A 14971-nucleotide genomic window follows, 5' to 3' on the forward strand; every position below is an offset into this window, starting at 1 on the left:
GATTTAGATAAAGTCCTCGCTTCACAAAGGGGCTATAGAGTTGGGGGGGTCTTCGAAAAGGAGATTGGGACCCAAATCCAGAGCTCCTGGATTCTTACTCCCTCACACTACACACTCCCTATTTAGAAAGTAACATTTTCCTGATCACAGCTGTGGGTCCACTTGCGTGACCAAAAGGGGGCCGTGCGTGGGGGCAGGGTACAGTAGAACAGAAGGAAAGGATGCCCGTTCACCCGTCCTTTGTTGGTGTTCCTGGGATTTTCTTCTTTTATGTATCAAATATAGCCTTGGCCTTCATGGTCTTGGAGTCCTACTTCCTATCCAAACCACTTTCTATTTTTTTTCAGTCTGGGCAGGGTTTGGGATTTCTCTGTCCCATTCTGAAATACATGTACCACGTCCTCCGGGTCCTCCCTGTTAGGGAAGGCATCTGCTCTGTCCTTCCCCCGAGGCCAGCGCCTGAGCCTGTAAACATTGTCAGGAGGGGAAAAGAACCCACCCCCACTGTCCTCCGCTCTGCTGGCTGTGGACTACGTGTAGGCTGCTGTGAAATTCCCTCCAATGCAGTTTATACAAAACCTCCCACATGTTTGCAGACAGTGGAGCCAGTGGCGGAATGGAAACAGAAACTCGGGTACTCAAAAGCTGAGAGGAAAATGCAGCCAGGCCAGCGAGCACCTCTGAAAACCCCAGGGTCTATGTTTTGCAAGAAGCAGAGTCTTCCATCTCTCTCCTGGCTCTATGGGCTTCCATCTGGCTGCTTCCCCAGGGCTTCCTTCCACGATGCCGTGTCCGGGTCATGCCTCCCGTGATGCCACCTGCTGTGTGCATGGCCTCCACTTCCATCAGCGTGCCCACTGGCTCTGGAGGTGTTTGGCCTTTTATAACCTGGCAAGGAGCATTGTTTTGGGGACTTGCTGCCTCCAATTTTCTATACCTAATTGGGACATGCAGTGTCACAGTCAAAGGTGTTACCATTCTTTGGAGAGAAATATTCTATTTGGATTCATTGGCCTTGACTGACTATATGATTCACTTTCCAAAAACTTGGTCAAGTGACCCTGCGGTAAGCTGAGTAGTGAATTCCCCTAGTCGCTGGAACCTACAAATGTTTTCTTACACGGCAAAGGGATTCCGCAGATGCAATTAAATTAAGGGTCTTTAAGTGAGGAGATTATCCTGGATTATCTGAGTAGATGTAGGTGGGTATAAGATGTAAAAGGAGGTCTGTAAGGAGAAAGGCAGGAGGGTCAGAGTCATGGAGGTGACGATGATGAAAGCACGTTGGCAGCGGTGTGCAGTGAAGATGGAAGGGGCCCCGAGCAAGGATGCAGGTTGCCCCTCAGGAATCAGGAGGAAAAGGCAAGGAAGCAGGTTCCTCCTCAGATCCTCCAGGAACCAGCACTGCCCATACCTTTATTTTGGCCTAGTGAGACTGATGTCAGACTCTAACCTCCAGAATTGTAAGACAATAAATTTGTGTCACTTAACCACTATGACCGTGATGATTTGTCACTGCAACCACAGGAAACCAATAAATAAGACCCTTTGTCCTTCCCGGGCCCTTCACCTCTTTATATGGTGCTCACTTTCCAATTACACTGTTTGTAGCAATGCGTATACCCTGAACAGTGTGTCTTGGGGGTGGCAAAGTTAACCTCATGTCCACTTCCCCCCAGTGCCCTACCTACTCTGATTCCATCAGAATGGTGTGTTTAACTGTCCCATGAGGAGCCTCGCCCCCACCCTGGAGGATGCTCTGACTTGGTGCAACAAAGTTTCATTTGATTCAAGGTGCCAGTGGTGTGGGGAGTGGGGCGACTTTCCCCTGATGCCTACCTAGGAGGTTTGGAACCATAGCCTCTTTGAAGCATCTAAATACTATTTCCTAAAGTAAGGTCCCTACCTTATAGGAAACCACAAAATAAATACCAGCTGCTTTAAGGAGTTAGATGTCAGAGATTAAATTATAATAAAATTTAGTAGAGCTACCCATAATCTCAGGTACAGTTTTTTTCTACTCAATAAAGGAATAAATGATGAAAGAAAAGATCAATCCCATTATACCAAATTCACATTTTTCTAAATGGCGAAAGAACACCCATACATTCTAACTTTAAAGTCAAATTCAGTCTGGGGCAGGAGGAAGTGCACATATAGAAAAGAAAATTGGTTAATAATTTTACCATTTATTTGTCCTCATATCAAAATTGAGTACATAGGATTCATGCTTCTCCATTCTTGTGATGCTTTACTAAGAATAATGTCTTCACGTCCATCCAGGTTTCATTTGATTCAAGGTGCCACTGGTGTGGGGAGTGGGGCGACTTTTCCTCATTTCCATTTAAATGAGGACAATTAATGACAATTAAGGTTATGGGGGAGGAGGAAAAGCAGAAAGAGGGACAAGGGAGGGGGGTGGGGCCTTGGTGTGTGTCACACTTTATGAGGGCAAGACATGATTGCAAGAGGGACTTTACCTAACAATTGCAATCAGTGTAACCTGGCTTATTGTACCCTCAATGAATACCCAACAATAAAAAAAAAAAGAATTGACTTAAATCTTTTCATTAATTTGGAGAGAGCTTCATCTTTCCAAAATTAAGTCATTCACTTCTAGGAAGATTATCTCTCTTTTTCTTAAAAAAAAAATAATAATTTTACCATTTACAAGTAATTCAACTGACCACAGTTCCAGTTAATTGGCCATGCCAATTAGGTATAGCTTGCGGTATAAAAATGACACAGTTAACAACCTTTTAAAAATCAGTCTTTAAAACTCTAAAGGAGATTTACCAAAGAGCTAAAAGCAGAAGCACCATACAATCCCCCAATCCTGCTGCTGGGTATCTAGACAAAGGAAAAGAAATTAATAAATAAAAAGACACCTGCACTCACATGTTTAATCACACATAGATAGAAAAGATATCAAATCAACCTACGTATCTGTCAATGGAGGACTGGATAAAGAAAATGTGATCTATGTATCCAAGTGGAATACTATTCAGTCATGAAAAAGAATGAAATCCTATCTTTTGCAGCAACATACATGGAACTGAAGGTAATTATCATAAGTGAAACAACTCAGACAGAAAGAAAAATATACACATTCTCCCTTATAATGGGCACTAAGTCATGTGTACACGTGAAAGCAGGGCAGGGAGTGATGGAAGACGGAGACTTAGAGTGGGGAGGGAGTTGGGAGGGTGATGGACAGTGGGAGGTTTCCTGCTGGGCACCATGTACCTTGCTCCATTGACAGACGCACTTAAGGCTGTGACTTAACCACGATGCAATATATCAATGCTGCAAAATGCACTTGTACCCTATGAATATATACAAATAAAAATAAATAGAAAAAATTAAAAATAAAACCAATAAAACTACAAAAGAGAAAAAAGGCAACTTAAGGAATTTACAAAAGAATAAATACAAATATCATTCTCTCTCTCTCACACACACACACACACACAGAATGTAAATCAATATGACACACCATTTTCACCACCCAATTCCACGCTAACTCCTGGTGCTGATGGTAAGCTGAGTAAATGAGCCCCTCGTACACTTCTGGAAGCCACAGACATCGAGTCAACCTTTCTGGAGAACACTCGTCTTTGACAAGTGCTCAAAAGTTGGCGCGTTTGAGCATAGTTGATGGTCATCCCAAAGTACATCAAACCAATCTTCAGGTTTCCAGATCAGTATATTATGATTTGTTTCTTGGGAATATAATTCCAATTTTGGAAAGGCATTCAGTTCAGGACTTCCCAAATAAAGAAACTCACCAGAAAGAACTCCTCACTGCCTAGCTTCCAATCCCACCTCTTTCTGTGGGACCCATGGTCGCAGACTCCCTTCGCCTTCTCTTCAGGTTGAGATTAAAAACACAACTTTGCTGATTCACCAGTCTAGGAGTCAATATGGGCTGGGAAGCACCAAGCTAAGTCATTCCCCTACCAGTGAATTTACTCTAAGAACACTCTGTAGACACAGGACCTGCATTTCAAGAGTAGTCAAGTCCTTAAGACAAGGGATATGGGGTGCATTTACACTATCTTTTTATTGCGAAAAATGTGGACGTGTAGGCATCCCAGAGCAAAGTGGCAGAAATTTGATAAACAAGATCAGCTTGTAGCCTGCAGAGGAGGAAGGTGGGGGAGGGAACAGCCAGACAGGGCTCTGGGTGCTGCAAGGGCGTTCTCATTTCCCACCATTCATCGCCCACCATTGTTCCTGATTGCAGTTTTTGCTTCAGTCCATCTCACATCCTTACACTGATCCTTCCAATTTGGGGCAATTTTACCATATTGTGTTTGTTAATTTCCCATTTAGAGCAACACAGAGGCAGGTCCCCACTGCTTCCTGAATGGCTCAGTAGGCAGCTGAACAGCCAAGACGGGAGAATTCTTTGCTTCTGGAGTCTGCCTTTTGTGAAAGGCCATTAGCTTTGAAATGCAGACAAGCCAGAAGCTGGGGAGCAGCTGCTTCCATAGATAAATAGGGGAGTCAGGACAGAGGAAGCCGTGTGGAGAGGAGTATTACTGGACAAGGCACTGACTCTGGCTTTCAGCTCGTGGATGGACTATGAAGCCAGAAGTAACGACTTTGCTTCTCTCCCCTTGCCCGCCCAAGGAGGGAAAGAAGGGAGGTTTCCCAAGCTCAGAAACAACGGAGTTTCTTTTGTTTCCTCCCACAGAAAATGAGGGTAGTGATGGGGACCTGTGAGAAGATGCCCACACACCCACCATGCCCCTAGATGATATTGCTGGGCCACCAGCAAGTGGGAACAGAGCCTGGGCCACCCAACAGATGGTATTTCAGTTATCTATAGCTCTGTAACAAACTTCTCTGAAACCGGAACAATTTATTTAGCTCTGTGAATCAGAAGTCTAGGTTGGGCTCAGCTGGCGATTCTGCTGGTCTCATCAGATGCCCCCATCAGCAGCAAGTTGGCTTTGCTGGTCTTGTCTGGGCTCTCTCACATGTGTGGGCCTTAACTTGGATACTTGGCCCTGGCACTAGATCCCTGATCCCACAGCAGGTCAGCCCTGGCTTGTTTTCATGGTGGGGCAGAGGTCCAAAGAAAACAAGCTGAACATATGTGTCTTTCTGAGGCATAGTGCCAGAACTGGCCTGTCCTCTCCTCTGCTGTAGGCTACTGGTTAAAGCAAGTCAAAGGCCAGATTCAAGGGGCACAGAAATAGACTCCCTTCCCAACGGAAGAAGCTGCAAAGTCCCATTGTAAGACAAATGGATACAGTAAAAAATGAACAAGAGTGGCCATTTTTGCGATTTTTGCAGACTTCCACAGCCAACTATGGGGATGTTTTTCCCAGTCATCATGCTATCTGTAGCTGGATGACAGATTTAAGACAGTTTTTTTTTTTTTTTTTTTTTTTTGTAGAGACAGAGTCTCACTTTATGGCCCTCGGTAGAGTGCCGTGGCGTCACACAGCTCACAGCAACCTCCAACTCCTGGGCTTAAGCGATTCTCTTGCCTCAGCCTCCGGAGTAGCTGGAACTACAGGCGCCCGCCACAACGCCCGGCTATTTTTTGGTTGCAGTTTGGCCGGGGCTGGGCTTGAACCCGCCACCCTCGGTATATGGGGCCGGCGCCCTACCGACTGAGCCACAGGCGCCGCCCCAAGACAGCTTTTATAAAGCAGTTTCAGTCCAAGTACACCCCAGGACTGTCCCTTCCACATCAGCTTAAATGCAAGGAATTCCTTCATTTAGATATGTCTATTTCAACCGCATCAACTGGGCAAGTGACAACTTTACAAGACCCAAGTGTCCTAAAGGCTCAGCAAAAAAAAAAAAAAAAAAAGAAAAAAACAGAATAGAAGCTGACGCTTTAAGAAAGGAATTTATTAAAGTGGGAAGGATTAAGGAACAAAAAGAGATGTTGAAGTCCCCAGAGGCTATGATGGAAGGAAGTAATTACCATCCCTGGTCTAGGGCTAAGCTGGAGCCCACTGGCACTGGAGGCTTGGAGGAAGGACCACCAAACCAGAGCCACAGTCAGGGAAAGACAGCCATCTCTAGAAACTTGGCCCCAGGCATGCAGGAAAGAAAGAAGGCCCTCTTTTCTTCTTTCCTTCCTGTGCTACCCATTGGCCAAACCCAACCGCAAGCCTAAAGGCAACAGAGTCCCAGGATGCCATTCACAGAGATCTGCCTCTCAAGACACAGATAGGACAGAGAATAGTGAAGAAGGAATGTGCAGAGAGCAGGGAGCAGATGGTGCAGCACCACCTCTGCTGACCTGCAGGAAGCAGCATCAGTCCCAATGGGCTCTGCTGTTTGAGCCATCAGGGTTGGAGGCAGCTCCTGCATTGTCACCCCCATTCTTCCAGGATGTTCTCTGATCCACTTCTGCCTCTCACTTGCGCAAGCTCCCAGGCCAAAGTCCCAAAACAGTACTGGTGACTCATGCCTGTATCCCAGATGCACAAGAGGATGAGAATACTAGAACCCAGCATTTTTAGCTTATATTTGGGGAGTAGGCCCTATCTTCCACCAAAGCTTACAAGGTGGAGTATTCTCCTATTGCAGACAGAAGGTGGTGCTGATGCTGGACAGTCAAACAGAAAGGCCTTTATGGGGCAGTTGTGTGTATGCTGTTGACCAACTCCTGGCACAGGTTCCTGCCTCCAACTGCCTGCCAGCTGCATGCAGTGCTCATTACAACTTCCCCAAGACAAGCTACATGTCCCCTGTCTCATCCCTACACATGGCATGAACAATACAGGCTGACTTTGCAAGCCAGGGAGGATTAATCTAGAATCTGCATTCCATCCACTTTGGTCTTGCTTGGGATAAAAGGTTTTCAGCATTCACCTAACCAGGGTTCTCTATGAATTTGACTGTGACCTATCCCTCCAGTGTAAGTATAGTAGTTGGTAAGTCCTTTAGTCTCCCCTTATCTATGAGGAATATGTAGCAAGACCCTGAAGGGATGCCTGAAACCACAGAGAACACCAAATCCTATGTAGCCTATAGTTTTTTTCTATACGTACATACCTATGATAAAGTTTAATTTATAAATTAGGCACAGTAAGAGATTAGCGATAACTGATAATCAAATAGAACAATTATAGCAACTTATTGTAGCACAAGTTATGTGAATGTTGTCTCTCTTTGTCAAAATATCTTACTGCACTGTGCTCACCTATTTTTGAGCCACAGTTGACAATAGCTAAAGTGAACAAAAAAGCTAAACAGAAAGTGAAACCATGGATAAGAGGGGACTACTGTATTGAGTGCTATAAGTCCAAACTCATTTAAGTTTTTACCTATATAATCTATATAGCTTTCACAACAACTCTATGTAATGGACACTGTCATTATGTCCCACTTACAGATGATAACCTTGAGGCTCAGAGAGGTTAGGAAACTCACATAAGGTCATAAAGATGGTAAATGGAGCTAAGATTTGAATCCAGGCAGTAAATAAATTCTGCCAAAAGGCTCAATTGCCCATGGAAAATGGTGGTGCCACCAGTGCCCTGGGACACTGCAGGATCTCAAAGTGACTTATATGTCACTCTATTTGCTTCAATTACATTTACCTGATGATAATCTGTTTTGAAAAATTATCATTGATATGTGATAAGTACAAAAACATTAGCCAGAATATATTCCAGATTTTTATAAGAAGGTTGTTATTTATATCTAGATCACTACCTGTGTCAAATTTTAACATTAACTACATTAGTTAAGTATTTACCCTCTGGGTGCTGAGGTAAAGACCTTACATCTGTCATCTCAATGGATCTTCATAACACAGGAGGTACATCATCATCATACCACCATCACCACCACCATCATCACCATCATCACCACCATCATTACCACCACCACCATCATCATCATCATCACAGCCACCACAGTCATCATCACCATCACCACCACCATCATCATCATCACCATCATCACCACCACCACCACCATCATCATCACCACCACCACCATCATCATCATCATCACCACCATCATCAGCATCATTACCACCATCACCATTGTCATCATCACCACCATCATTATCACCATCATCACCGCCACCACTGTCATCATCACCATGACCACCATCACCATCACCACCACCATCACCATCACCATCACCACAATTATCACCACTGTCACCATCATTATCACCATTACCACAATCACCACCATCATCATCATCCCATTTTATAGAGGAGGTAATTAGGCTCACAAGAATCTTCAAGTTCATTATTTTGTGCTATATGGTCAATGCACATGGGAGAAACCCACTGAGGCTTGAACAACCTGTATCAGATGTAGCTCACTTTCCTCTTCCAAATCTTCCTTCCTACCTGGCTACTGCTTTATCATCACTTCTTTCCTCTAAATATTTCTCTCTCATTCCCTCATCCTGCTCTCTCATTTGTCCACACTACAGGCCTCTCAGTAGCTTCCCCTTGTTTTATCCCTGAGGAAAACGTTCAACACCTTATTCCCAAAGGGGCAGTTCCTCCTAGGAGCATCCCAAAAGTTCCTCAACACCACAGTGATGGAATAAGAAATGCTTCCTTTTGGTACCTTTTAGGAAAATGCTCATCTAACCATTTGACAAATGTACACGTGGGGACACTGACAATGGATGATACTTATTCCAAGCTATTAACATAATCAAAAATCATATTTAAGTTAATCTTACAATAATGTAAGTTGATAAAGGTAAAATTCAATATTTACAATCCAAATACATAGGTAATTAGAGAGGAGTTGTGACTGAGAGTGATTTTCAATTTTGCTTTGTTGTTTCAATTCTGACATGCACATTTTTCCCTATTTCATCAGCCCTGAATTCAAGGCTCCTATAAATGACATCTTCATAATTGCTGTTAGCCAAATGACAAGGGTGATACAGCTGTCCTTGCTGAGATCTCAGTTGTGGTTCATCTTACTATCATCACTTCCATCATGCATTGCAGGTTCTATGCCTGTGGGTTTAATTTTCATTTAATATGTAAACTAGACTGGCCACAGTGGCTCACACCTATAATTCTGGCAGTTTGGGAGGCCAGGGCACAAGGATCATTTGAAGCCAGGAGTTCAAGATCAGCCTGGGGAACATAATGAGAGCCATTCTTTAAATTAAACACACACACACACAGGAATTCTAGGAAGATAGCTGATTAGTAGCAACCCTCAGCAGAGGCTCCTGAGCAGAGGGAGAAAAACTGGACAGAATCAGACTCTATGAAATCAAAGGTGGGGAGCTGAGCCAAGAAAGAATTTTAGCAAGCTGTGACTCCAAGGAAAAGCATTTAAGAAAACAAATTATAGGTGCAAAGCCTATTGACTAGAGGACAGGAAGCCCCTCCCGCTAGCAGGAGGTCCACCACAGACTCTCTGTGAATGAGCAGGGAACAAAAGACTTCTCATTTTACCTCACTGGAGAGAGCCGCTAAACACCATGTCTCTTTCTCCAGGGAGGCCCCACTTATGAACCTAGATACCACCCCATCAGGCATAAAATTTAACAGATATTTCCCCCCACAATTCCAAACTCCCAGGCCACTCTTCCTCACATGGCAGTCTGAAGTTCTGCCCCCTGCAGAGCACAGAGTGTTTGGTCTTTTCCTGAGAGATCTAGGCATAGTGTTGACTGCAAAACATCAGGACAGAATCTGTGATTACTAGGGAAGAAGGAGAGCATGGGAAGAAAAGGGACATTGAGCAGGAGGAGGAGCAGTCCCCTGGTTGTGACTTTTCCCAGCCAGTGGTGGTGTTGACATTCAATTTGGGCTATGTCTGGTGAGAGGGGGTGCAAACCCCCTAGCTCTGGCAGTGCCCACAAGCAGGAGAGTGGTTGCCTGCTGTGGACTGAGTTCTGCAGACAGTCCTGGCCCCAGCTGCACAGGTGAACAGAGGCTTGCCAAGGTGTGGTCCGAGACCTGAGGGCAAGGGCATAGTCCCCTGACTCCAGCAGAGCCAGCAAGCCTCTGGGTCTGGACTGAGACCTCAGAGAGGGGGCATGGTCCCCTGACTCCAACTGGGCTGGCAAGCAGAGGCTTGCCGAGTGTGGACTCAGACTGACAGGTAGGGTATGCTCCCCTGACTCCAACTGGGCAGGTGAGCAGAGACTTGCCAGGTGTGGACTGAGAACAGCAGGCAGGAGCATGGTCCCCAGCTCCAAATGGGCCAGCATGCAGAGAAGCAGACGCCAGTATGTACTGAGTCTGGTGGGAAGGGGCATGGACCCCTGACTCCAAATATGGTGTTGGAGACCCTTGGATTCCTCTCTGTTGAGCAGGCTTTGTACTTCCTGAGACAATTTGATTGGAGCTCATGTCTGGGGCTGCCCACCCAGGGACACTCTGAGGTTGACCTTTGAAGTTCTGTAGCAGAAAACAACTGAAGGGTGGGGTGGGGCACTGCAGCTGTCTGTATCTCTCCACAGCTGAGATTTAAACCTAATATTATGGCTTCTTAGGATAGGGTAAAGGTTGGCTGATATCAAAACAGAGCTAGCTTGCAATATCTCACTAAGTAAGTCTTCAGAGTCTCTGGCCAAAACTCTGAAAGGAGCCTTTGTAAGGTTGTAGGGGATAACCCGCAATTACAAAGCCTAGTGCTTTGGTAAGGGGCTGATTATCTCTCCTACCTGGGAACCCCAATTCAATCTAACCCTACCAGTTCTAATAACCAAACAGTAGAAAATAAACATTGTGTGGAACCAAGGGACGAACTCTGGCAACACACAAAACCAGAATAGAGAACCCCCCTCAAGGAATGACAAAGGAGATACAACTGAAGGTGCCATGCATAGAAAAATGGCTAAAATATCAGAAGTCAAATTCAAAATATGGATCACAACTAAGATGAATAGAATGGAAGAAAAGTTAGACATTGAAATACAAATAATAGTTCTAAAGTTGTCTCAAGAAATTAATGAATTCAAAGACAAAGTCACCAAAGATATAGACATAATGAGAAAAGACATAGCAGAGCTCAAGACAATGAAAAAGTTATTCAAGAAGCTCCAAAAACAGTAAAATCCCTCAGTAATAGAGTTGAACATAAGAACATAAGAAAGGAACTCTAAAATTAAAGACAAAGCTTTTGAATGTTCCCAAATGCTCAAAGAGGCAGAGAAATAGAATGTAAAAACTGATCATTCCCTGAGAGTGTTGAGGGATCACTCCAAAAGATCAAACATTCATCTTATAGGAATTCCCAAAGGAGAAGATAATGGTCCTAAAGGTACAGATGCTGTACTCCAAGAGAATTTCCCAAGCATTGCAAGAGATACAGAACTTCAGGTAGTAGACATTTTCAGAACCCCAGCAAGACTCAATCAAAATAAAGCATCTTCTAGACACATTGTGATTAACTTTGCCAAAGTTAAGACAAAGGAGAAAATTCTGCAAGATGTAAGAAAAGCATTACCAACAAAGGCAGAAATATCAGAATGACTGCAGATCTCTCAGCTGAAACCTTTCAAGCCAGAAGAGGATGGCAATCGACCTTTAGTCTCTGAAAACATAACAACTTTCAGGATCCTCTATCCAGCTAAACTGAGTTTCATTTATGATGGATAAATCAAATATTTTAATGACATACAGATGTTGAAGAAATTTTCCATAACTAAACCAGCTCTCCAGGATATTCTCAGACCCATCCTCCCCAATGACAAGCAAAATGCTCTACCTCCAAAGTAAACTCACCCAGAAATTTTTGAACAAAACCCAACTTCCACAGTGGTGAAAGGATTAAAAATGTCCACTGGACATTCAAAAAACATGACATTCCAAATACTACCAGGCTTATCAATTCTCTCAATTAATGTGAATGGTTTAAATTGTCCTCTAAAAAGGTACAGGTTGGCTGACTGGGTGCATTCCAGATATCATTAATGAATATTGATGCAAAAATATTCAATAAGATCTTAGCAAACAGAATTCAACAACATATCAAAAAAAATTATACACCATGATCAAGTTGGTTTTATTCCAGGGTTACTGGAATAACCCAGTTTGCCGGTGGGAATGCAAATTAATACGTTCCTCTTGGAAAGATGTTTGGAGAACACTTAGAGATCTAAAAATAGACCCGCCATTCAATCCTACAATTCCTCTACTAGGTATATATCCAGAAGACCAAAAATCACATTATAACAAAGATATTTGTACCAGAATGTTTATTGCAGCCCAATTCATAATAGCTAAGTCATGGAAAAAGCCCAAGTGCCCATCGATCCACGAATGGATCAATAAATTGTGGTATATGTACACCATGGAATATTATGCAGCCTTAAAGAAAGATAGAGACTTCACCTCTTCATGTTTACATGGATGGAGCTGGAACATATTCTTCTTAGTAAAGTATCTCAAGAATGGAAGAAAAAGTATCCAATGTACTTAGCCCTACTATGAAACTAATTTATAACTTTCATATGAAAGCTATAACCCAATTATAACCCAAGAATATGGGGAAAGGGGAAATGGAGGGGAGGAGAGGATGGGCAGAGGGAGGGTAATTGGTGGGACCACATCTATGGTGCATCTTACAAGGGTACATGTGAAACTTAGTAAATGTAGAATATAAATGTCTTAACACAGTAACTAAGAAAATGCCAGGAAGGCTATGTTAACCAGTGTGAAGAAAATATGTCAAATGACCCTGCTGGCCTGATGCGACATGCTAGTAGCGCAGCACTGATTCCTCTCCGGTTTTTGGGTGCTGCTCTGAGCAGCGTCACCCTATATATCAGAAATCTGGCAGGCACTATGGGTAAGAAACAAAACAAGAAGAAAGTAAAGGACGTGCTAGAAGAGGAGGAAGAGGAATATGTGGTGGAAAAAAATTCTTCGTCGAGTGCTAAAGGGCAAAGTGGAGTACCTCCTAAAGTGGAAGGGTTTCTCAGATGAGGACAAAACATGGGAGCCAGAAGAGAACCTGGATTGCCCTGATCTCATTGCTGAGTTTTTACAGTCGCAGAAAACAGCACATCAGACAGATAAATCAGAGGGAGGCAAGCGCAAAGCTGATTCTGATTCTGAAGATAAGGGAGAAGAAAGCAAACCAAAAAAGAAGAAAGAAGAGTCAGAAAAGCCACGAGGCTCTGCCCGGGTTTGGAGCCAGAGCGGATTATTGGAGCCACAGACTCCAGTGGAGAGCTCACGTTCCTGATGAAATGGAAAAACTCTGATGAGGCTGACCTGGTCCCTGCCAAGGAAGCCAATGTCAAGTACCCACAGGTTGTCATATCCTATGAGGAAAAGCTAACGTGGCATTCCTACCCTTCAGAGGATGATGACAAAAAAGATGACAAGAATTAACTTTCCTGAAGTACCACCCCCCGTCACATCTGACTGTGGGTTTCAAATGGAGAGGGAAGGAATTTTACTTGTCTTGATACCATACCATAGAGGTGGCTTGAGAAGATGTCCTTTGAAGAACCAGTATAGTTTCTGTGCCCTGCAGCAGCCCAAAGTGCTTTAAAGCCGTTCAAGCTGTATAGTTTGCACACCCATCCCAGGGGAGGGGAAGGGGAATAAGTGTTTCAGAATAAGTGTTTCTCAGCAAAGCGCAACCCATTCTGCGCTTTGCTGAGAAAAGCAAAAGGCCTTCTATGAAGGACAAAACTTGCAGAATTGGGTGTGTGGGAAAGCAAAAACTGTAGAACTTCGAAGAGCATCTCCACAACCCACAGCCTTCTTCCCAATAGTGTTAATTCTGCATTTTTACAGCATAGCATGTGTGTAGTTTTTGGCTATTACTGGTGTATTATTTGGGGTGGGAGGGTTAGGGTGGGAAAGAAGGGAGATGAGTAGATCATTTTGGTTAAAATTTAGGGCCTGATTGGGGAAATGGTGAAATAATGGAAAAAACAGACAACTAATGATTTGCTTCTATGTCCATAACATTTTACTTTTTTAAAAAAATGTCATTGGCACCATAAATGAGGACTGTGAGAGACTGTTTAAAAGCTGTGAATGCCTGAAACCTATAAGCCAAGGTGTTCTTGCCTGAGCTTATCGCTATTCCCCACAAAGAACTAAGCCAGCTTGTAAGTCACCAAAGCTGCCATTTTGGAGATAGAAACTGATTGAGGAGAGATAAGTCTTTTATTGGAGAATATACATGAGATCATTCTGTCTTAGAGGTGCTAATTCCTGAAATTAAACAAGATGACCCTTTTCCAGTTACGAAGTTATAAATACCAACTTGTTCATCCAAGCTACTGGCTGAAGTATTGGGGAAAAGGGTGGTATAGGAGATGAGAAAGTAGGGAAGACAAGGGTTCATGCTCTTAGTTTTTTTGAACTTTGAACTCTAAAACCCATTGGTAGTAGGGTACAGTCACTGAGAGCACAAATTTCATTGAAACAGTTCAAGAGTTGAATGATTTCAAAAGCCCTGGTCTCAGGAGATTAAACTTTCATACTGGGGCAGTGGTTCACTGTAAAACACAAAAACAAAAACATTTTTTTAAAAATCCTAAGAATTTAATCATACCCAAATGCTCTGTCTTGAATCACTTCATCAGTTCTTGACATCTAGACTTGCCAACCAGAACTACATTGTTAAATCTTTTTAGGCATGTGTTAGATTTCTGTGAAAACTTTGTTTAAATGTAAACTTCATGCCACTGTCAATTTTTGTCTTAATAAAATTTTAGATTTATAATCCCCCCCCAAAAAAAGAAAAGAAAATATGTCAAATGGTATATAAAACCAGTGTATGGTACCCCATGATTGCATTAATGTACACAGCTATGATTTAATAATAATAATAAATAAAAATAAAAATAAATAAATAAAAATGTCTCAGTATTTTTTTTAAAGGTCTCTGGAAGTTCTTTCTTTCTTTATTTATTTATTTTGAGACAGAGTTTCACTTATTAACTCTCCATAGAGTGCTATGGCATCACAGCTCACAGCAACCTCCAAATCCTTGGGCTTAGGCAGTTCTCTTGCCTCCAGCCTCCCAA

At 43.1% G+C, this 14971-nt stretch overlaps 1 pseudogene; it reads left to right on the forward strand.

The window, feature by feature from the left end:
• The first annotated feature begins 12764 nt into the window (after positions 1-12764).
• LOC128573963 (chromobox protein homolog 1-like) lies at positions 12765-13316 on the forward strand (annotated as a pseudogene).
• The last annotated feature ends 1655 nt before the right edge of the window (positions 13317-14971 follow it).

This window comes from Nycticebus coucang, chromosome 21 (genome assembly GCF_027406575.1).
Source record: "Nycticebus coucang isolate mNycCou1 chromosome 21, mNycCou1.pri, whole genome shotgun sequence".
Classification (NCBI taxonomy): Eukaryota; Metazoa; Chordata; class Mammalia; order Primates; family Lorisidae; genus Nycticebus; species Nycticebus coucang.